This window comes from Balaenoptera borealis (genome assembly GCF_965194805.1).
Source record: "Balaenoptera borealis genome assembly, chromosome: 20".
Taxonomy (NCBI): Eukaryota; Metazoa; Chordata; class Mammalia; order Artiodactyla; family Balaenopteridae; genus Balaenoptera; species Balaenoptera borealis.
Window position 1 is genome coordinate 11,969,073 of NC_138879.1, and position 22,384 is coordinate 11,991,456.

At 50.8% G+C, this 22,384-nt stretch overlaps 1 long non-coding RNA gene across 1 annotated transcript; it reads left to right on the forward strand.

Annotated features, from left to right (window-relative positions):
* The first annotated feature begins 685 nt into the window (after window positions 1-685).
* Window positions 686-3,592, forward strand: LOC309618991. The gene is made up of 2 exons (XR_014238707.1): window positions 686-3,124; window positions 3,225-3,592. It is a non-coding gene; the product is annotated as an uncharacterized lncRNA (long non-coding RNA).
* The last annotated feature ends 18,792 nt before the right edge of the window (window positions 3,593-22,384 follow it).

The following is a 22,384-nucleotide window of genomic DNA, read 5'->3' on the forward strand; positions in this document are numbered from 1 at the left end:
CCACGTTCCCGGCCGAGCTGCGGAGACGGACGCGGAGCCCTCGGGGAAGACGATGAGGCGGCGGCGACCGTGGTCCGGGCAGGAGCCCCGGGGCGGGAGGGGTGCTAGGCGGAGGGGCGGGCGGGCTCCAGTCGCCCAGCACCCCACGGCCACCGCCCTCCAGGGGCGCCCGGCCCCGCCCCCGAGGACGGGCCCCGCCCCCACCACCCCGCCTCCGCCCCGCACTGGAGTCCTCCCTCTCGAACACCCGCACTCTCACCCCACCCCTCGTTAAACCCCTCGCCTCTACCCGGGACCTAGAGCCCCAGCGTCCTACCCCGCCTGTGAGGCTCCGCACCCCCGCCCCTCCCTCGCTGCTCTCGCAACTCCCCGCTCTCTTTCACCCCTCCCCCACTCGCTCTCCTCCCGCCCTCCCCTCAGTCCGGCCCCCACTCCGCGACCCCGCCCCCTCCAGTGCGTGTCTTCCCCCGCCACCCGCGCCTCCGCCCCGGCTTTCTTTCTCCCCTCCCACCCCGCCCCTTTCTCGCCTTTCCCCCCCCCCAATGCTGAGCCCTGCCCAATCGCCGCCCGCCGCCGCCGCTTCCTTTGTCTAGGCCGCAGCCGCAGGCCAATGGGATCTCAAGGAGTCGCGGGCGGTGCGCATCTGGGCCAATGGGCGGGTCGGGCGGGCCGAGAGGGAAGACGCTGCGGCCCCGGAGTTATGCGCTGCCGGGCGCCTTCGGGCGGGCCCGCTCACGCGGACTACACGATCTTGGGAAGCGGGTGACTCACCGCCCCAGCCCCCCGCGCTTTCTCCCCTGTCGGAAACCGCCCTCCGCTGTCCGGAAAAACGCCCCGGAGTGTGGAGGGGGTGGGGATAACACCTCGTGGCGGCGGCGGCGGAGTGGGACCCCAGGGACCCTGGGGATTTGGTTAAGAACCGCCCGTCGCGTCCAGCGCCTGGGGCCGCCCCGCGCATCTCTCCTGGGACTTGCAGAGAAACGCAGCACTCCGGAAGGGAAGCAGGATGCCCTGGGAGCTTTCCGGAGCCCCGGAGGGAGGCGCTGCTCAGGGGCGTCTTCGCCCTCAACACTCCCTTGGGATGGGATTGGGGCCCAGGAGCCAGTCGTGGCCGCACTCATTGCCTGGTGACTGTCTCAGGGTCACCCCGAATGAGGAGTGGCCCCCTTTCCCCCTGGGCTGAGTCATACTGAGGGGGAAAAGCCGGCCCCCAGGGGCTCTGAGATATGGAGCCTCCGCGGCTGGGGCTGCACTTCTGCTGCTCTTTGCACCCTGCCCAGAGGTGCCTTCACCTCAGCCTTGTGGAGATGAGCAGGGTTCTGACCCTTTAATTCATTGCTGCCTCCCCAGGAAGAGGGAAGGTGATAAATCTTCTTTTGGACCCCAAATTGCTAGTTCCCATCTTTTCACAAAAAGCAGGTTGGCTTGCTTCTGGAGGAGAATTTGTGCCCACCCCAGTCCTGCACTTTCCTTGAAAGCAGCAGACAGGGTCCGTCTTATTACATGAGGAGGAGGAACCACAGCACGTGGTCCCAGGCCTAGGGAGGGTGGCTTACAAACTTTCATTGGTTTCCAAACCTCCACTCAAATTTTGATCACAAATGAAGTAGAAACCCTAACAAAACAGTCAGTGAAAGCACTGGACATAAAGATGAGGAAAGGACCTCCCTGCAGGATCCTGTCCATCCAGGGTTGAGCTGAACCTTGTACATGAGTAAGGTGCCAATGGCAGAGGGACCTGCCATGTTACAAACGTCCTGGGGCCTACCGGGTTTTGCCTGAGGATTCTCAATGTCCACATCACTGGAGCTGCTGCCACGGAAGTCACGATCCAATTCCCCATTGCTAAAGCCACTAGACAGTGACCTCCAAGGCTCCACCTTGAGGTTACTCCCTACGGGCAGGGCTCATGGGGATCCTGAGCTAGGCCCCAGGAGGCCAGCAGCAGCCAGGTGGGAGCAGGTATCCCCTCCCAGCAGCCTGCCCTGGTCCGGGCCAGGTTGTAGCCGCCAGCCCCCATCAACAGGTCCTTGGAAATTCTACTCCCAGGGACTAAGCATCCAAGGCCTGAGAACTGGACAGGTTTAGATGCCTCAAAGAGATTAAATCAAGATGATGATCCAGGTGTCTCCTAACAGCCTATACTCCCACCCTCAATGCCTGGAAATGACAGAAAAATTTAAAGACCCACTATAACCAGGAGAACAAGAAGGGTGCCCTTGGGGACCAGAAATCCCGAGGAATCCTGAGGGTGGAGGGTTGTTGCTCTGGCTTGAGGGAAGAAACTGTTGGCAGGTGATGGTGGCTCGTAGGCAGCAGCTGAAGGGCCCTGGGCGACTGTCAGGTTGATGCACAGGGGTATCCAGGGTCAGCCCCACCCTGGCTGTGCCAAGCAGTAGGCAGTGGACAGAGGGGAAATCCCACTGATGAACAACACCTAGAAGAGCAGGGAGCCCCATGTCCCCAGAGCGGTCACTGATGCCCCTAGCAGTCGGCTGGACCCTCCACAGTCTCAAGGCCACTGACCACTTGTTGATGGACAAATAGAAAACCTTGCATATGAAGAGGAAGCAGCACCAAACACCACGCGTGAAGGACTTCCCATGAGGTGGGGCCAAGATTGCAGCTGTCCACCCCGCTTCCTCCCAAATTCCTTCCCATGTGCTAATGGGAAGCCAGTGGTCCAAGGAGGATGAGGGAGCCCCGAAGCAGACCTGAACCCACCCGCATCCACTCTCAGAGCCACGAGTGTGAGCATCAGTGACTGTTGCTTAAGCCACGGAACTTTGGAGTGGTTTGTTATGCAGCATTGTTGTGGCAACAGCTGACTAATACGCCCAGCCTAACTAATGCAGAAATGTGTACCCAGGGAGTGACAAAACCCTAAAATATGTGGCGTTAGCTTAGTGGTTGGCTTGTGGATGGCAGGGAAACGGATATGGTGAGCTGGAAATAATAACGTGCTTCCCTTGTTATGCCATGGCTAAACATTTGGGAAAACTGGGGAGGTGATAGGAAAGAGCCAGAAGTGAAAAAAAAAAATTAAAAAGATACTTTCCAAAAGTCAACTAGATATCTTAGGACATAAAAAAATTTGGACACTGAAATAAAAACTACTCAATAGGTGGGCTGAATAACTGATTCACTTTGTTATAAAGCAGAAGCTAACACACCATTGTAAGGCAATTATACTTCAATAAAGATGTTTAAAAAAAAAAAAATAGGTGGGCTGAAAGGTAGAATGGACACAGCTGAGTGGTAAACTAGTGAGCTGGAAGGTCAAGCTGTGGAATTCTCCAGAACACAGAGTCAGAGACAAAAAGTTATAATGTAGGAAGGAAACGTTAAGAAACATGGGACATAAGCCCACAGTTTTCTGCATTCAGTTATTGAAAAGGAATTCCGAAGGACAGGACAAGAAGGAAAGGAATGATTCAGGAAAGAATACTCAGGAATAGCCCTGGGCTGAAGAGGACACAGGAGGACACTTTAGAACACAGCAGAGAGAGGGATCAAAGAAAAGGTCCCAGTGGGGAAAAAACACCTTACCTGCAAAAAAAAAAAAAAAAAAAAAAGAAAAAGAAGAAGATAAGCCTGACATCAGATAACTTCTGTTTCCAAACAATGGAGGGGTACCTTCGCAGTTCGGAGGGAAAATGATTTGAGCCTGTAATTCTCCGCCAGGCCTAACAGCCATTCAGTTGGGAGAGAAAACAAACACTTTTTTGGGTCGTGCCAAGTGTTAGGAGAGTTTATTTCCAACAAATACCATCCAAAATAATTACTAGCTTATAGACTCTAGCAAAACGAAAAATAAATCCGAGAGGAAGACACAGGCTCTGGGAGCCAGTGAAACTATTTTTATCAGGGGATGCAGGCTGGAAAATACACTCAACAGTCTGGGAGGAAAATCCAAATGATCTCATCCTGGGCAGTGGAGGGAAAAGGAGGGAGGGAAATAAAACTGAGAAGTGGTGTGTCTTGTTCATGGGGACAGACATGGGTGGGGAAAGCTAAGTTCAAATATGCATGTTAAAATTTTTAAGTAACTACTAGATAAATAGAAATATAAAGTAAAACTTCTGAACCATAAGAAGAAAAAATTGGAAGGAAGACATCTTGACTTGTCTAACAAGAGCAGGAAATGGGGGCAGAGGGCCTAGGAACAGCAGAAAACATGTAACAAAAACCTGAAACCAGGTCACAGGAATAGGTTTAAGTATATCAGTAATCACGATAAATACTAATGAGTTAAAAGTCTTGTATTAAAAGACAGAGACACTTGGGATAGATTAAAATTTGACATCTAGAGGGTGCTGTCAATGAGGCTGACCCCCAACAATGACTGGTCTGGGCCAGGGGTCCCTAATCTGGGCTCATGGACAGAGACTGGGCGCGTCCATGACCTTGGATAGAACCACATTCTCACACCTTTCTTTTCTCTGATCTCTGCAGTTTGGCATTTCCTTCTATCATGAATCCATGGCTCAACTGAAATGACAGTTATTTTCAAATCACACTGCAATGATTCCAGGTATCTTAAAGTACTGTTTCTGTCATCAGTACTTCAAAATTTTGGTAGTTATTTAATGTGTTAACGAGGAAGCACAAATATCACAGTTTTTGTGATATAGTAATACATGTGTACAAAACATACACAAGTCATGTAAAGACTTTGATTATTGTCTTATCATATAGTTGGCTTCCTTTATAATCCTATGCATTTTACGTATTTAAAAACCTTATTCTAGGGACTTCCCTGGTGGCGCAGTGGTTAGGACTCTGCGCTCCCAATGCAGGGGGCCCGGGTTTGATCGCTGGTCAGGGAACTAGATCCCACATGCATGCCGCAACTAAGAGTTCTCATGCCACAACTGAGAAGCCTGCGTGCTGCAACTAAGGGGCCCGCCTGCAGCAACTAAGACCCAGTGCAACCAAATAAATAAATAAATAGATATTAAAAAAAAAAAAAACTTATTCAAAGAAGGGGTCCATAGACTTCACCATGTGCCAGGAAGGGCCCAGGCCCATCATGGTGATTCCACTGCTGAAGCCAGAGCCGGGCTGGGTGGGCGGGGAAGCACAGCACGTGTAAGGGGACGTGTGCTAGGACTCCAGCACAAGCTCCTGGTTTTTGCACGCGCTGCAGGAGGAGATGCCTTGGCCTTCCCCGGATCCTGTCCGACCTGGGCAGGAAGCCTGCAACTCCAGGCACCTCGCCCAGGCCAAGACCAGAACCGACGCCTCCCCACTTCCCTGAGTCGGAGCAGGGCCCTGGTTCTGGGAGACACTGCTGGATTCTGAGTTGCCAAGTCCGGCACTTGCCCACCTCTGTCCTGCAAAACATTCAACTCCATTAGTGTCAATTCCAGTTTGAGGCAGAGTTTCTGCTACCAGCACACCCACCCAAAAGAAAGCACCACAGAAAAAGGGGAAAAGGTGACACCAGGGGAAGCTTCTGTTTCTTGGTCTGGGTGTTGATTGCACAAGTGTGTTCATTATTCCAGAATCCGTAGGGCTGCACATTTAACGTAGGTGCATTTTTACATATGTGTATGTTGTACTTCAATACAAAGTTTTCAAGTGTTGTATCAGTGGCAACGGTTGCACAGCAGTGTGAATGTTCTGAATGTCACTGCATTGCATACTTTAAAATGGTTACAATGATAAATTTTGTATGTATATTTTACCACAACAAAAAGCAAACAAAATTTGTAGGATTACAAAAGACATGCTATATCAGACAATGCTAAGAAAAAAAGAGCAGACAAAAATAACTCAAGGCAAAAAGCATTTAAAGAGACCCTCCCCCAAAAACACCCCATTGTATTTCATTTGCAGCCATCACAGAGATATGTGGCCCTCTGTAGTAGCTGTTTCTGTAGCTTCAGTTGCAGAGACCAGACAACAGATAATGAGCGGCACAAGCAGAGTTTGTTTGTCTCAAGCAGGAAGAAGTATAGAAGGTGCAGTCCAATATTAATACAGCTGTTGGAGGAACTCATCAGAGATATAGAGTCTGGCTTTTGCTGGCATCTGGCTTTTGTCCTCATGGTTGCAAGATGGCTGCTGCACCTCTAGTTATGTCCTGTTTCAAAAAAATGAAGGGGGAAGGGCCAAGGGATAAAGCCTAAGCCTTATCTCCACAAATCTGCTCCTTCATTTTTAGGAAGAGAAGTCCTCAGAGATTTCCGCCTACATCTCCTTGGCCAGGACTAGGTCATATGGTCACCCTTTGTCTTACAGCGAGACCAGGAATCTGGGTATTTCCTTTCAATAGAGGAGAGGAAGGCAAAAGAGAAGGGGTTGCAATAGGTGACGAACCTCTTTCTATAGCCTGTCACACCAATTGTGAACTGCTATGGACCAACCAACATATATCTTCAGAATGTATAGAGCAAAAAATGACAACCTGCCTATATTAACAAATCCACATTTAGTAGAAGACCTTAACACATCAGTTTCAGAAGCTGAGAGACCAAGTGGACAAAAAACAAATAAGGATATAGCAGATTCCAAAAGCACAATTAACAAACTTGATCCAACAGATCCATATAGTAGAACCTTGTAATCAATGAACAGAGACTCTATTATTTTCATACATGTGGACCAATCACAAAAAGTTGACCATTCACTTGGCGACAGAAATCTAATAGATTAACAGAGCAAAAATCATACAATTCACATTCCTTGACTGCAATGAAATCATTTAGAAATTAAGAGGAAGAAGATAACATAAAAATTAGTCATTTGCACATTTAAGGACACCCTTCTAAGTAACTCTTGGCCAAAGAAGGAAATCAGGAGCTTCCCTGGTGGCGCAGTGGATAAGAAGACTCCGCATTCCCATTGCAGGGGGCCCAGGTTTGATCCCTGGTCAGGGAACTAGATCCCACACGCATGCCGCAACTAAGGAGCCTGCCTGCTGCAACAGACCCGGTGCAACCAAATAAATAAATAAATAAATATTTAAAAAAAAAAAAAGAAGGAAATCAAAACAGAAACTGCCAACTGTTTATAAATGAAGAAACAATGAGAATACTGTATCCGAAAACCTGTGGGGGGACTTCCTTGGTGGCGTAGTGGTTAAGCATCCACCTGCCAATGCAGGGGTCACGGGTTCCATCCCTGGTCTGGGAAGATCCCACATGCCATGGAGCAACTAAGCCCACGAGCCACAATTACTGAGCCCACGCACCACAACTACTGAAGCCTGTGCACCTAGAGCCTGTGCTCCTCAACAAGAGAAGCCACTGCAATGAGAAGCCCTCGCAACAGAAGGAAGAGTAGCCCCCACTCGCCACAACTAGAGAAAGCCCATGTGCAGCAACAAAGACCCAACGCAGCCAAAAATAATCTAATTAATTAATTAATTTTAAAAAAAGAAATTAAAAAAAAAGAAAACCCGTGGGATATCCCAAAGTGAGAATTGAAAATGTATACCATTAAGTACATTTACTGGAAATCAAGAAAAATTGAAGAGCAACAAACCGAGCTTTCAACTGGTGAAGTTTGTGAACAAAATGACAAATTCCAACATTTTAGTTAGAATTTTTCTGTCTATGATCATAAAGGAAGTTGAGATACAGATTTCTTTTCATGCTTCCACTTTGGGTCTGTAGAAGAGTTGGGAAATATCCTGTCTTGTTGTATGCTTTGGAGGCGTTTACATACATGGTGATTGTCTATTCCTTGAGAATTTGGTAGGCCTTGCCTTACGACCATCTTGGCCTGGTCACATTTTAATGGATTGATTCTTGACCACCTTTCCAACTTCCAATGGTTGTTTCTACTTCTTCTTGAGTCAATTTTAGCTTTTTTTTCCCCTAGAAAATAATCTAATCTAGATTTCTTTTTATCTTGTTGGTGCAGAGGTGTACTTAGCATTATCATAATTTAAAAAAAATTCTGGGGACTTCCCTGGCGGTCCAGTGGTTAGGACTCCACGCTTTCACTGCTGAGGGCCTGGGTTCAATCCCTGGTCAGGGAACTAAGGTCCCACAAGCTGAGTGGTGTGGCAAATAATAATAACAATAATAATAAAAATAAAATAAAATAAATTCTGCACTTGTATTTTTGGTCCCTTTTCTTACTCTGTGTGTGTGTGTGTGTATGTGTGTGTGTGTGTGTGTGTGTGTGTGTGTGCGCACTCTTGATTTCTCTTCTTCCCACTAGCTCAAGAGGTGACCTCACTCCATCAATTATATCTTCTCCTGTCATAGAGGTTATATCCTGTCATCTCTTTCTTTCTCAGCTGGCTTTTTATCTTCAGTGTGTAAACGTGCTCAAGTTTCTCTCATCCTAAAAGTAAACTTCATCATCAACAACAAACCAGCCAACCAAAACCCCTCCTTTAACACTGAATGCCCTTCAGCTGATGTTCTTTCCCTCTCTTACCGGCAAAACATCTGGCAAGAATTTTCTATGCCAGTGCTTCGTTTTGTTTTGTTTTGTTTTCCCAATCCTATGCAGACTAATACTTCCGTAAAATATAATAAAATGAATTACTAGAAAAATGAAATTAAAACCCCAAAGTCATCCAAAAGGCAGGCCCTAATTTTTTACTATTGGATTCAACAGACATAAATTATTGTCCGACCGCTATAAATGTTGCTAAACGCTCCCTCTCGATTTCTGTACTTATCTCAACGTGGATGCAGCTCACGTGGGGCCCTGGTTTGCGGCCACACGTGGAGGGTGCTGCCCACTCAGCCACTACCCACAGGCTCTCGGGTCCACTACCAGCTGGCTTCTGCTTCCGCCCTCCTTGCTCAGGCAAAAGTCTCCAAATACTTCCTGTGGCTTCTCAGCCCTTATCTCCCCGGACAACTCCCTGACCATTTGGGCTCCCTTTCTTCACGAACTGTTCTCTCCTGTCTCCCCATCTTGATGTCCTTCATGGGTCCTTCTTCCTCCGCCCACCCTTTGAAATGTGGTGCCATGGACCCATTTCTTCTCTCTCTCTCCACACGCTTTTTCTGGATCTTCACATTGCAGGTTGCATTTTTGACCACACCTATGAGCTGAGAATCCCCAAATTTGTACTCCCACCACTTTCACTACCACCTGGTCTGTTGGTCGCCTCCACTCGGATGTTCACAGCACCTCGTGGTCAGCATGGCTGCATCGTTAGAATTCTTGGGCCTAACTTGGAAGGATGTAGGTTGGTTGACAGACAGGAGCGGAGAGCTGTACACCCAGGCTTCCAACAGAACAGGAAGCAGGGGTGTTCCTGAAATCCAAGTAGCGGGAACCTGTGGGTCTTCTGCTTGGGCTTCATCACAGGACGTATCATCTGTTTTCCAGCTACTAGTGCTGCATAACAAACAATCCTCAACTCAGCGGCTAAAACCACCATTTCATGACGCCCACACATTCTGTGAGTTAGGAACTTGGACTGGACACAGTGGGGATGGCTTGTCTCTGTTCCATGATGTCTCAGGCCAGCTGAGAAAACAGCTGGGCGTGACTTGAAGGGCCTGGAGACTGGAATCATCTGGAAACACCTTCAGTCACACGTCTGGTGGTTGATGCCCACTGTTGGCTGTGCTCTCTCCTTATGGCCTGGGCTTCCTCACAGCATGGCAGCCTCAGGGGTGTCAGAGTTCCTACATCCTAGCTCAGGGCTCTAAAAGCTAGTATCCCAAGAGAACTGGGTAGAAGCAACAAGGCTTTTCTGAATGAGCAAAGGCTGTCTGCAGAGTCAGCCCTGATTGAGGGGGCAAAGGGACAGAGACCCATGGAAGGAGTATCAGAGAATTTGTGGACATGTTTTTTTTTTCAAACCAACACATGAGGGAAATGTCCAAATTTCAGTCATTGCACAAGAGGCAAAATTCCAGGGAGTAAGAGTCTAACTGCTGAGATTTAGTCCATGTGCGGAAGGATCCCCAAGAGAGTTCATGTAAAATGCATTTAAAATTTGGTCTATGGATTTGGGGTGGGATCCGGGAAGCTTACGTAATATGCTCCCTTAGTGATTCTGATGAAGATTCCCAGAGGAACCTCGCTTTGAGAAACATCAGCGTTTTCTCCTGTTTTTTCCCAATCCGTGAGTTGTCAAGATCGCCACACCAACCCTCATGCAGTGCTGGGCGAATGAGTGATTGAGGGGTGGCCCCCAGGACCTGGCTGGGTAGGGTGGGCTGATGAGTGGAGTGTGAACAAGGGGTCCATGAGAGTACAGAGCATAGGTGTGAGATGGGAGACATGGCAGCTGGGGCAGAGGGCCGTTGGTCCTTGGCTACTGGCCTTACTTCCTGGTTGTCTTTGTGAATTAACCTCACCTACCTCCCCTCCTAGCCTGTGAGCCAAGGGCAGGTTTCTGGACCCCAGCTCTAGCCCAGTGCCTGCTCATAGCACATTCTCAAGTAATATGAGTGGACTGGAATGGTGGCCTGTGACTTAACGGAGGTTGAGGGCTTGGGAAGACATTTTTCTTTTCTGCAGACCCTGGAGCTCTCATGGTTCTGTCTGAGTGCGAATCAGAATCGACTTGGGAACTTGCTGACACACAGAGTCCAGATCTTTGGAGATTCCAGTCTAGAGGCTCTGGAGGATGGGGAACCAGCCCTTTTTTCTAAACATTTGTAATTTTATTTAAGTGTATGCAAATGTATGTAATAAATACAGCAATATATATTTAGCAATCATATAAAATCACATTATATTATTATATATAATATTATACTATACATAAACATTATATGTACAAACAAAAAATCAGGATTTTTCTTGGTTAAGCTTTTTATTTTGAAATAATTATAGATTCATATGCAGTTGTCAGAAATAACACACAGAAGGATCCAACATACCCTTCACCCGGTTTCCTCCCATGGTACATCTTGCAAAATTATACTACAATATCACAACCAGGATTTTGGCATCAATACAGTCAAGATACAGAACATTCCATCAAGATAAGGATCCCCTAGTTACCTTTTTATAGCCACATCCACTCCCCTCTTTCCCCCACCTTAGTCTCCCCCCACCATCCTCTCCCCCATTCTATAATTCTGTCATATCATGAATGTTAGGTATATGGCTCCTACAGAATGTGACCTTTGGGACTGGCTTTTCTCACGAGATTCATCCGGGTTGCTGCGCGTGTGGACAGCTCTTCCTCTTTATTGCCAAGAAGGATTCGGTCCCCAGTGTGGACAGATCAGTTTGTTTAACCATTCACCCCTGGGAGTTCATCTGGGTTGTTTCCCGTGTTTGGCCCTTACAAATAAAGCTGCTCAAGTTCAGGATTTTGTGTGAACACAAGTTTTCACTTCTCTGAGACAAAGGCCCAGGAATGCAACTGCAGGATTTAAGGTAGCTGTATATTTATCTATCTATTTATTTATTTATTTATCTTTGGCTGGATGGGGTCTTTGTTGCTGTGCGTGGGCTTTCTCTGGTTGTGGCAAGCAGGGGCTACTCTTCATTGCGGCGCGCAGTCTTCTCATTGTGGTGGCTTCTCTTGTTGCGGAGCACAGGCTCTAGGCACGTGGGCTTCAGTAGTTGTGGCACGCGGGCTCAGTAGTTGTAGCTCGCGGGTTCTAGAGCACAGGTTCATTAGTTGTGGCACACGGGCTTAGTTGCTCCGCGGTATGTGGGATCTTCCCAGACCGGGGCTCAAACCCATGTCCCCTGCATTGGCAGGCGGACTCTTAACCACTGCATCACCAGGGAAGTCCCTTATATTTAGTTTGTAAGGAAGCTGCCAGACCGTTTTCCAGGGAGGCTGTATATGTCATGTTCCCACCAGTAATGCACGTGTGATGCAATTTCTCCACATCCTCACCAGCATTTGCTTTTGTGACTGTTTTTTATTTTAGTTATTTGGATAGGTGTGTACCAATGTCTCATGGTGGTGGTTTTTTTAATATATAAATTTATTTATTTATTTTGGCTGCATTGGGTCTTTGTTGCTGTGCGCGGGCTTTCTCTAGTTGTGGCAAGTGGGGGTTACTCTTGGTTGCGGTGCGTGGGCTTCTCACTGCAGTGGCTTCTCTTGTTGCAGAGCACAGGCTCTAGGCACGCGGGCTCAGTAGTTGTGGTTCGCAGGCTCTAGAGCACAGGCTCAGTAGTTGTGGTGCACAGGCTTAGTTGCTCCGTGACATGTGGAATCTTCCCAGACCAGGCTTGAACCCGTGTCTCCTGCATTGGCAAGCGGATTCTTAACCACTGTGCCACCAGGGAAGTCCCTCTCACTGCGGTTTTAATTTGCATCTCTGACAAGGATGTGGACCATCCCCTCCTGTGTTCAGTTGCCATCTGTGTGGCCTCTTCAGGGAATGTCTGCTCATGTCTTTTGCCCATTTTCTAATTCAATTGTTTGCTTTTCTACTACTGAGCTTTAAGAATTCTTTACATATTTTAGATACTAGTCTTTGGTTGGATTTGCGGTTTGCAGAGATCTTCCCCCAGCCTGCAGCTCATCTTTTCGGCCTCTGAACAGGGTGGGTTTTGGGTTTGTTTTCTCTTTTTAAACTTTTTACTTCCGAATAATTTCCAACTTACAGAAGTTGCTAGAATAGTACAAAGAGTCCCTAGATATTGCTCACCCAGATTCCCCAAGTATTAACGTTTTACCACGTTTTCTTATTCTATTTTTTGTTTTTAATTTTTGGAACCATTTGAGAGCAAGTTACAGACACGATGCCCATTATCACTTAATGCTCACCTGCGTGTTTCCCGAAACAAGCACCCACATAATGTTCAAAATCAGGACGTTCATATTGATATGATACTGCCCTTTACTCACAGACCCCAGAAGAGTTTCACAGGTTGCCTCAATAATGTCTTATCCAGAAGCCAATCTAGGATTACAGTTGGATTGTTGTCACTTTTCCTTAGTCTACTTAATTTCAGAATCAAAGTCTTTCTTTGTGGTTTTGTCACTTAGGCTCGAGAAAGCTTTTGTTCCACACTTTGGTTTGACGGTCAGGGTCAGCACCTTGGAATTCAGGGAGGAAGACAGAGCAAACAAAACATGCGTAGCAGATGGGCAAACTGAGTTGGGCAGGTGGAGGGGCTCAGTCAGAATGGTACAACTGGTCAACAGTGCGGTTTCCAGGCTCACTAGCCCCTTCCCAAGACCACATAGATCCCAAGCTAGGACTCTGAATATCTCTGTCAGCTGATAAGGCAACCCAGAAAGTCAGAAGACGAGAGGATCACTTTTGAAAAATCTAATTTAAAATCTGATTTTAGGGCTTCCCTGGTGGCGCAGTGATTAAGAATCCATCTGCCAATTCACGGGACACGGGTTTGAGCCCTGGTCCGGGAAGATCCCACATGCCGCGGAGCAACTAAGCCCGTGCACTACAACTACTGAGCCTGCACTCTAGAGCCCACGAGCCACAGCTACTGAACCCAAGTGCCACAACTACTGAAGCCCGCGCGCCTAGAGCCTGTGCTCCGCAGCAAGAGAAGCCACCCAATGAGAAGCCCGTGCACCGCAGTGAAGAGTAGCCCCTGCTTGCCGCAACTAGAGAAAGCCCATGCGCAGCAACGAAGACCCAGTGCGGCCATAACTAAATAAATAAATTTATTTTTAAAAATCTGATCTTAAAAATCTTTACCTTTAGAATTGGTCTTTCTTTATATTTCATGAGTATGATATTTTTGAAGTGCCTTTGTAAAATATCCCTTAGTTTGGGTCGGTGCCTAGATTCTGCTTCTGCACTTTTGGCAGGACTATATCAGAAGTGATGACGCGCTCTCCTCTGTGCATCGTATATGGAGGCACGCAACATCTGAAGTTCCAGCGCTGGTGGCAGTAACGTTCATCACTCAGGTAAGGTCGCGTCTGACAGGTTTCTCCACTGTAAAGCTAATCGATAAGAATTTGAACTCACTAGTGAATAAGGGATAATTAGTAAACACTCGGTGAGGAGAAAAGTGGAGTCTATGTAAATATCCTGTTTCCCATCAGCCTTTCACCAGCAGTTTGAGCCTTTGTCATTGATTCTTCCCTGAATCAGTTATTAATGCGCTGCTTGCCAAATGGAAGTTTTTCTAATTCCACTATTCCTTCTGCATTTAAGAGTCAGCTTTTTCTCCCGTTTATGTATTCATTCATTTATTTATATCATGAATTCTTTATATCATAAATAAAGATAACAATCCATTACTATCTTTATTTTGTTGCTCAGATTGTTCTGGATTTGGGCAGCAGGAGCCCTTTCAAACTACTTCCCACCTTTTGACACCTCCATCGTTCTTTGAAGCTTCCTTACCTTCTGCCACCCCAAGACATTCCATTTGGAGATTCCCTGCCCCAGCCCTGGAATCAGCCATTTCTCCAAAAAGTCCTGGTTCCTTGTAGTGGATAAGGGCATTTAGAAACCAAGATCTGGGCACTAGGTGTGCTCGTTGCTATTGTGATTTCATTGTTTCTGGGTCCTTTTGGCAAACAGAGCCAAGAAACACATACACACTCACACACACACACACACACACACACACACCCCTACATCTATTTCTATGTTAAAAAACATGAGTTCATACCAATACCACAATTGTAGTCTAGCTCCATAGAACTGATTCTAGGCTTCCTCCTTCCCACATTTGAAATTCCCTTCTCCAAAGGTGAGAAGCCTGGCTTCTCATCTTCAAGACACGTACCAATGACTGCTCTGCCCTGTGTCTAGCTCTCCAACCACATGCCTGCGTGGGCCAGTTCCTCGGCCTCTACTAAAAGGAATGGAAAAGAAAAAGTGAAGAGCAAAGCAGAGGAGAGTGTATTACCTTTCTGCTGCTGCTGTAACAAATTACCACAAACTGGGTGGCTTAGGACAACAGGAGTCTATTCTCTCACAGTCTGGAGGCCAGAAGTCCAAAATCAAGGTGTCAGCAGGGTTGTTTCCTTCTGGAGGCTCTGAGGGAGAATCTGTCTGTTCCGTACCTTTTCCGGCTCTGCTGGCTGCTGACAACCCTTGGTGTTCCTTGGCTTGTGGCTATGTCACTCCAGTCTCTGCCTCCATCATCATGTGGCTTCTCCCCTCTGTGTGTCTGCATGCAGAATCCCTCTTCCTATAAGGACACCAGTCACTGGATTAGGGCCCTGGTTTATAACACTGACTTCCTGTTCTAGTTCAGTCGCCAACATAATCACAGGCAGGTTAACTAATCTTAACTCGATCACACCTGCAAAGGCCCTATTTCCAAGTAGGGTCACATTCACAGGTATGGGAGTTTAGGACTTCGACAGTTCAGCCCACAGCACGGTGGAACCTGTATTTGTGAGAAGCCCAGGGGCTCACTGCTGCACAGTCTCGCAGGACCCCTGGGCTTGGTGTCCAAGTTCAGTAGGAGGAGGCCCTGGAACCAGAGGGCAGAGGGGCAGCCTTGGGGCAGGGCTTTGGGAGGAGCCAGAGGAACCACGGGCAGCGCCCACCTGGAGCGCTGGAGACGAATGAGGTAGGCTGTGGTCAGGACGGGCAGGGTGTGGGAGCCCCGTCTGGGACAACGTTGGATCACTCTACCTGTAGCCTGGGAAGTGCTGGCTCGGGGACCCTCCACTCCGCAGCCCGCCTTGAGCCCCAAGCCCCAGGAGGGAAGTTTTGTCTTGGTTCTTTCAGCCTCGGCGCTGCAGAGGCCTAAGGTTTGGGGTCTGGATGGGCCAGGGCAGGCCCGAGAGGTTCTTCCTGGGCTGGGGGAGAGGTAGGCAGCATGCTGGCCGAGGGGGTCTCTGCAGGTTCTCTCAGTCCTAGGTCTGCCCCCAGGTGTGACAGCTGAGTGGCCTTGGACAAGAGCCAAACGCTCCCTGGCTCAGATTCCTACCTGTAAGATGAGGCGCTGGACCTGAGGCCCCTAACCTGGATGGCTGCCATGTCCCCCTCCCCCCACATTCAGGCTCTGCGGTGGCATCAGGGCCATTTTGAAACCCATCCTGGGCCTAAAACTTAAAAGGTAGCCCTGGCCAAATGAGCACGTGCTCTGAGCAGAAAGATGTCGGCTGCTCAGGCCTGTTGGGGATGAGAGGACCGTATGTCTGGAGGTCAAGCAGGGGTGCTCCCCAGAGGCACTGCTAAGCACTGCCAGCCCCTGGAGAGACTGGGGGTTCCGGAACAAGAGAACTTGCTCTCACGTGTGTGTCGGGGTTGGGGATTGTGTTCAGGTGTTAGCAGCATCTGGACTTCAAGAAGGAAACCAGACGGTGCTGAGCCATTTGTGGCGGAGTGGGCTCTCACCAAAGAGATGGGACTCAGAGCGAGATCACTGCCAGTCTGGACACTAGGACCAGCCCCAGGTTCTGCCCCCTTCATGGTTCTTTCTGGGGCCTGGATTTTGGGGAAGGGACTAGAAGTGGCTGGAGCACTCCTCATCCCCGACACATGGAGGCGCCTGCCCTCTGTGCTCATGGGTTCATTTGTTTGATGAATTTGTCATAACTTGAAAGGCTCTGGTTTATAACACTAACTTCCTGTTCCAGCTCAGTTGCCAACATAACCACAGGCAGGTTAATTGCACGTCCATCAAGCCCCCTGGGGAGGTGGCCTCCCTACCATGTGGCTCGAGCTCACACGCGGGCCTAGCCTTGGTGTGGGGAGGCTGGGCCAGCCCTGGTGGCTCAGCTGTGTGAGCTCCCCAGCCATGTCCACACCCCAGAGAGCCACACCTCATGGCCCATCGTGCTCCAGAGCCCCCTTCTCCAAACTTTCCTGAGAAGTGGCCCAGATGTGAGGCACCCTCAGGGTTTGCTGGAGAGACTGAGAATTGGGACAGCCTTCTTAGAGAGTCATTTAGCAACAGTTGTCCCCAAAATGGGAGTGCTTTTAACTAGCAACTCTGCTTCCAGAGATTTTCCCAGTAGCTCAGCCCACCAGGAGCCCGGATGTAGAGCAAGGACATTCACAGCCCCTAAGACTGGACAGGAGCTGAGCATGCAGGGGAGGGGGGGAGAGTCAGTGACTCTGCTGTTCAAAGCTTGGTCTCAGACACTTCCCTCTACCTCTCAAACATCAGTCTCCCCATCAGTCAAATGGGCGTGTGAGCCCTGCCTCATAGATGGCAGCTCCCACAGGTGCACACAGAGTGTTTGCCTCTAACTCCATCTGCTTCGGGGAAGGGACCAGGGCCAGGTTAAGGCAGGAGGCTGAAACCAGCATTTGCAAGTGTGCATGCATGAGTGTGCATGCATAAGCACGCGTGTTCATGTGTGCACATGCGTGAATATTTTAACTGGAAATTAATGTTGGGGAGGGGGAGATGGAGGCCTGTGGCCACTAGAAATGCTTAAATTCCCTAGGTGTGGGTCACGTAATATTTCTGTCAGTTGGCACAGCTCTAAAAGATGAGTCAGGGAGGAGACCAGCTGCAGGAGGACAGGATGAGGATGTGACCAGAGGAGAGAACAGCCCTTCTCCAGGGAGAAAATCAACTGCTGTCAGAGCCCAATTTGAATTGCCCCAAACCCAACCAGACCTCACCACAATTCAGAGCCCCTCATCCTCCCTGACTGGCTGGTGGTCGCTCCCCCAACAGCGTGTGTTCCCCTCTGCCTCCATGAGCCCTCTCAGACCGCGCCCTCGCCTTCCACCCAAGATGGGGAGAGCTGCCCACTTACCAGGGCCAGTGAGGGAGTTGGTGTCCAGGTGCTGCCATAATAAATGACCAAAAACTGGGTGGCTTAAAATAGCAGAAATTGATTCTCTCAGTCCTGGAGGCTGGGAGTCCAAAATCCAGGTGTCCGCAGGGCCACCTCGCTCTGAAGGCTCGAGGGCATGCCCTTCCTCATCTCGTCCAGGTTCTGGGGGCCCCACAAGTCCCTTGGCTTGTGGCCACATCACCCCAACCTCTGCCCCCATCTTCCCGTGGCCTTTTTCTCCTGCCTCCCAAATCTCCCTCTGCTTCTTTATTTTTTATTAATTAATTAATTAATTTTATTTTTTTGGCTGCATCCGGTCTTAGTTGCGGCACTAGGGCTCTCTAGTTGTGGCACGTAGGCTCCAGAGGGCGTGGACTTTGTTGCCCCGTGGCACGTGGGATCTTGGTTCCCTGACCAGGGATAGAACCCACATCCTCTGCATTGGAAGGCGGATTCTTAACCACTGGACCACCAGGGAAGTCCCTCTTTGCTTCTTTCTTGAAAGGACACGTGTCATTGGATTTAGGGACCCTCCTAATGAAGGATGATCTTGTCCTGAGAGCTCCACCTCAGTTACATCTGCAAAGACCCTTTTTCCAAACAAGGTGCCATTCACAGGATCTGGGTGGACACATCTTCGGGGTGCCCCCATCCAACCCACTGCAGTGGGATTACCAAGATATCACAGGCTCAGGAACAGAGCTGCTCCTGGCTATATGGTTAAGAATGTGTGGTGTGGGGACTTCCCTGGTGGCTCAGTGGTTAAGGATCCACCTGCCAATGCAGGGGACACGGGTTTGAGCCCTGGTCTGGGAAGATCCTACATGTCGTGGAGCAACTAAGCCCACGCGCCACAACTACTGAAGCTCACGTGCCTAGAGCCCGTGCTCCGCAACAAGAGAAGCCACAGCAATGGGAAGCCCGTGCACCTCGATGAAGAGTAGCCCCCGCTCGCTGCAACTAGAGAAAGCCCACACACAGCAATGAAGACCCAACGCAGCCAAAGATAAATAAATTAATTAATTAATTAAAAAAAAAAAAAAGAATGTGTGGTGTGGGGTCTGAGAACTGTGGGCAAGCCACCAAATTCCTTAACCAAAATGCCAGGCGTGAACAAGCCTGCAGTGAGGGCTGGGCCTGGCCCAGGGGGTCCTTCAGCGACCATGACTGTGGTTCTGACGGAGAAGGAGAGTGAGGAGAATGAGCACATGGGTGGCCCTCGTCCACAGACACTCCCCTCTGGGCTTCCCTGTGTCACCAGGGCCGCCCCAACATCCACCTGGCTCCTCTAATCCCCACCAAGAGAGAGTCTTCCCCGTGATCGTGAGGGGACAGGTGAACTCAGGGAGGTGAAGTGAGCTGCCCGGCTCACCCAGCCAGTACCTGGCAGACCTGGGTTTGGGCCTGGGTCTGTCTGAGCCCGGGGCCCTGCTGCCTCCTGACACCAAAGAGGCATTTGTCTGGGGGTGGAGGCCCTGCAGCTCCCGCTGGGCACACAGGAAGTGAAGGGTCCCTTCCCATGTCATTGGAGGGCTTGGGCCCTGTGAATGCTAGGCTGCTCCTTAGAAACTAGAGCAGGAAGGGCCTCAGGAGTGTCGCAGCAGGAATGGGATCCAGGGCACACGGCAGGCCTGTGGGTGTCTGGTGTGGTGTGGACCCTGGGTGTGGTCTTGCACGATGTTCGATGGGGGACAGGGGCACAGGTGTGGGTGCCCACGGGGGCCACATATGGCCCGGACAGCTTGAGACATGAGGGGTGTATGGGGTCAACCTCCTGGCCACACAGAGGAGGGCAGGGTTGGCTGGGGCCTGGGGCAGCCTCTCTCCTTGATCAGCGAGGGATGGATGGAGCAGGCAAGGCTTGGGGGCCACCGGCCTTTTTGCTGCAGATATGCCACTCAAACCTTTGAACTTTGGACCTTGGGTTCATTAATAATGTAAATCACCCAACAGGAGAAAGAAGCAGGAACTGGGCTGGGCCTGGCCTGCCAGGTGTGCCATCTGCTTGACCCCACCCTAGGGCGGGACCCCAAGCCTGTTCTCTCCCAGGCACCCTTGCCTCTGGCTCAGCCCACTCCCCAGGGACCCCATTGCTCAGCCTTGGCCTCCCCACTAGAGGCCTTCCCAGGTGAGGAAGGCCGTGGGCACCTGGAGCCAAGGTAGATGGAAGGTGAGAGCCCACCCCCCGGCCCACCCTACCTGCTTCTAAGGGCTGGGCCCAGTGAGGAGGGGGACAGCCCCCTAACACTTCTTAGAGCCCCCCTTGGCCATGTGGACGTCTGGTCCACTCTGTTTGTCCTGAACCAGAGGCCACTAGCAGCCCTCTATGAGGCTCGTCCACCAGAACCCAAATCCTGCATTTCTTGAGGTTTGTGGGGTTGGGTTGGGGGGCAGGTGGGCAGCAGCCTTAGCTCAGGCTGGGGCGGATGGCCTGCGTCCGAGTCCTGGCTCCCCTCCTTTCTGCCTGTGTGAGCCGGAGCGGAGCGGGGGATAGGGATGGGGATGGGGATGGGGATGGGGATGGGGGGAAGCAACCAACCCAACCAGATGGCTGGGGGGACGCTGTGCCCTGCATGCCTCTCTGCGGTGGATCCTGACCCCTGGGTGAGCCTTTCCAGTGGCCCCTGACCCTGCGGGGGAGCCTGGTCTCAGCCCAGGGGAGTGGGTCCCACAAAGCCCACCATCACTGGGCACCCAGTGCCCTCGGCCATGGCATAGCATGTTCAGGGTGTGGGCCTCTGGTGGGCAGGGGCCTAGCCGCCCAGGGCTCAGCATACTGTGGGCGCTCAGGAGACAAGTGCTCAGTCACCAGCCGCACCCCAGCTTTGGGGGAGTGGGAAGGACTTCTAGGGGCGGGTCTGCGTTTCCCCTGGATGCTGTGGACTGAGGGGCAAGAGCTAGAGCAGATGGCACCCTCCCTGAGTCCAGCTGGTGGCCTCCACAGGGCCTGGGGGAAGAGGTAGGGCAAACTGAGGCACCCCAGGGCCTATGACCTGCGGGGCGAAGCTGGGGCCTCGGGAGAACCGTGACCACTGAGCCAGGGCAGATTCACAGGGCAGCCAGTGAGGGACTGGGCGCCCCAGGTCTCCTCAACAGAGTGGCTGCAGGGCGGCATTCTGTGGGCCCCACTGTCACCTCCACTGCTCACTGAGAGGGAACAATGCTTAGTCACTTCCTAGCCCAGACCCACTGCAGCAAATTCAAGCCACCAGGCCCACAAATAACCCTCGGCCCTCCCCACCTCCATCTGCCCTTCCTGCCTCTTGGAATTCTCTCCCGACCCACGCCTTCACTTGCTGTGGAGTCACTGCAAGGTCCTCCGGCTTCCAGGGGAGGCTCTCCAGCAATTCTCCCCTCTGTAGTTGGGTCTCCCCGCTCTCCCCTGCGGGGCTGAGATCCGATCCTGGCCAACGGATGCCTAGTATGCGGCGTCCACCTCTGGATGACCAAAAACTCCTCCGAAGCAGAGCACATGCCAGAGCCAGGCCAGGACTGGGATGCTGCCGTGTCCAGCTCCTGTTCCCAGCTGGACCTGGTGTGGGAAGGGGATTCTGTGGCGAAGGCTATTTCTCAGCCTTACCCCCACCTGGGTCCCCCTCACCCTGGGCCGCCCTCTCATCTCTCCCAAAGGCTGCCGCTATTTAAATCGGGAAAATATTGGGTTTAACAACGCTGTTTTGAACCTTGGGACTTGACACGGATTTTTAACCCTTGTCCTGTGTGCCCCCTGGACCCCAGCCACAGAGTTGGGGAAAGACAGTGCATCCAACACCCACTCCAGGGTTAACGGAGGCCAAAAAGCAGCCACTCTAGTTCTGAAGCGCCCCCAGCCACAGGCGCTGATCCCTGGTCCCGTGGTCACCACGGGAGTGTGGGTGCAGACAAAGCTGTGTTCATCCAGCCCTGGGTTTGATGATAGCAGCACAAGGACCCCATTCTCTGCTGTCCCCAGCTGCATTCCCTCCCCAGCGAGCCTGACATCCCGGGAGGGCCCCTGAGGGTGCAGGCTCAGCTGCTGGGGCTCCAGGAAATTCACAAGGGGCCTGCACTGGGGAGCCCGTTCTGCCTGAATGGTAGAGACAGCTGCAGGTCGGCTCATCACGTCTTCAGTGGGAAGCTGCCCGCATTTTTACAACTGATTTTTGAACCTAAAAGTGGAGGTTCACATCCAGCCTGTTAAACGTAATCTTGTTGGTTTCAGTCCAATGTGACCTTCTGGAATCTGGCTTCCAGATTCTTGCCATATATCAGCAGTTCTTCCCAGCTGCAGCAATGGTGACCTGCCTTGCTGTGCCTTCATCCCAGTGACTCAGACAGGCTAGCCTGGCAGAGCCTGTAGAGGGGGCTTTCCAGGGAAAACGGGGCCCTGGTGGCACCCTTCTGTGTGTGCTGCGGCCCAAAGCACCCAACTGTGGTCATGAGGCCCACATTTTTCTGTTCTCCATCTACAAGGGTAGGAGGCATGTGGAAGTCAGGACACAAGTCTGTCCCCATGAGTCTTGGGGCTGTCAGGGACCCAAGGCCAGCCAACCATGTCCTGACTTTACAGAAGAACCTGGGGCACAGGTACCTAGCCCTTGGGTGAGAACATAGGAGAGTTATTCACTGTCTCAGTCTGTTTGCCCATCTCTAAAATGGGCATGATCATCATTACATCTGCGTCCCAGTCTGTCCGGAGGATTAAGTGGGTGTTAAGGACACCATCTGGCACCCCGATGCACATGTTGTCATCTAGGCCAAAGAGGTAGACCAGTAGAGTCGCCCAAAGTCTGCCCTCTGAATCCAAGTCTGGGCCCCCAA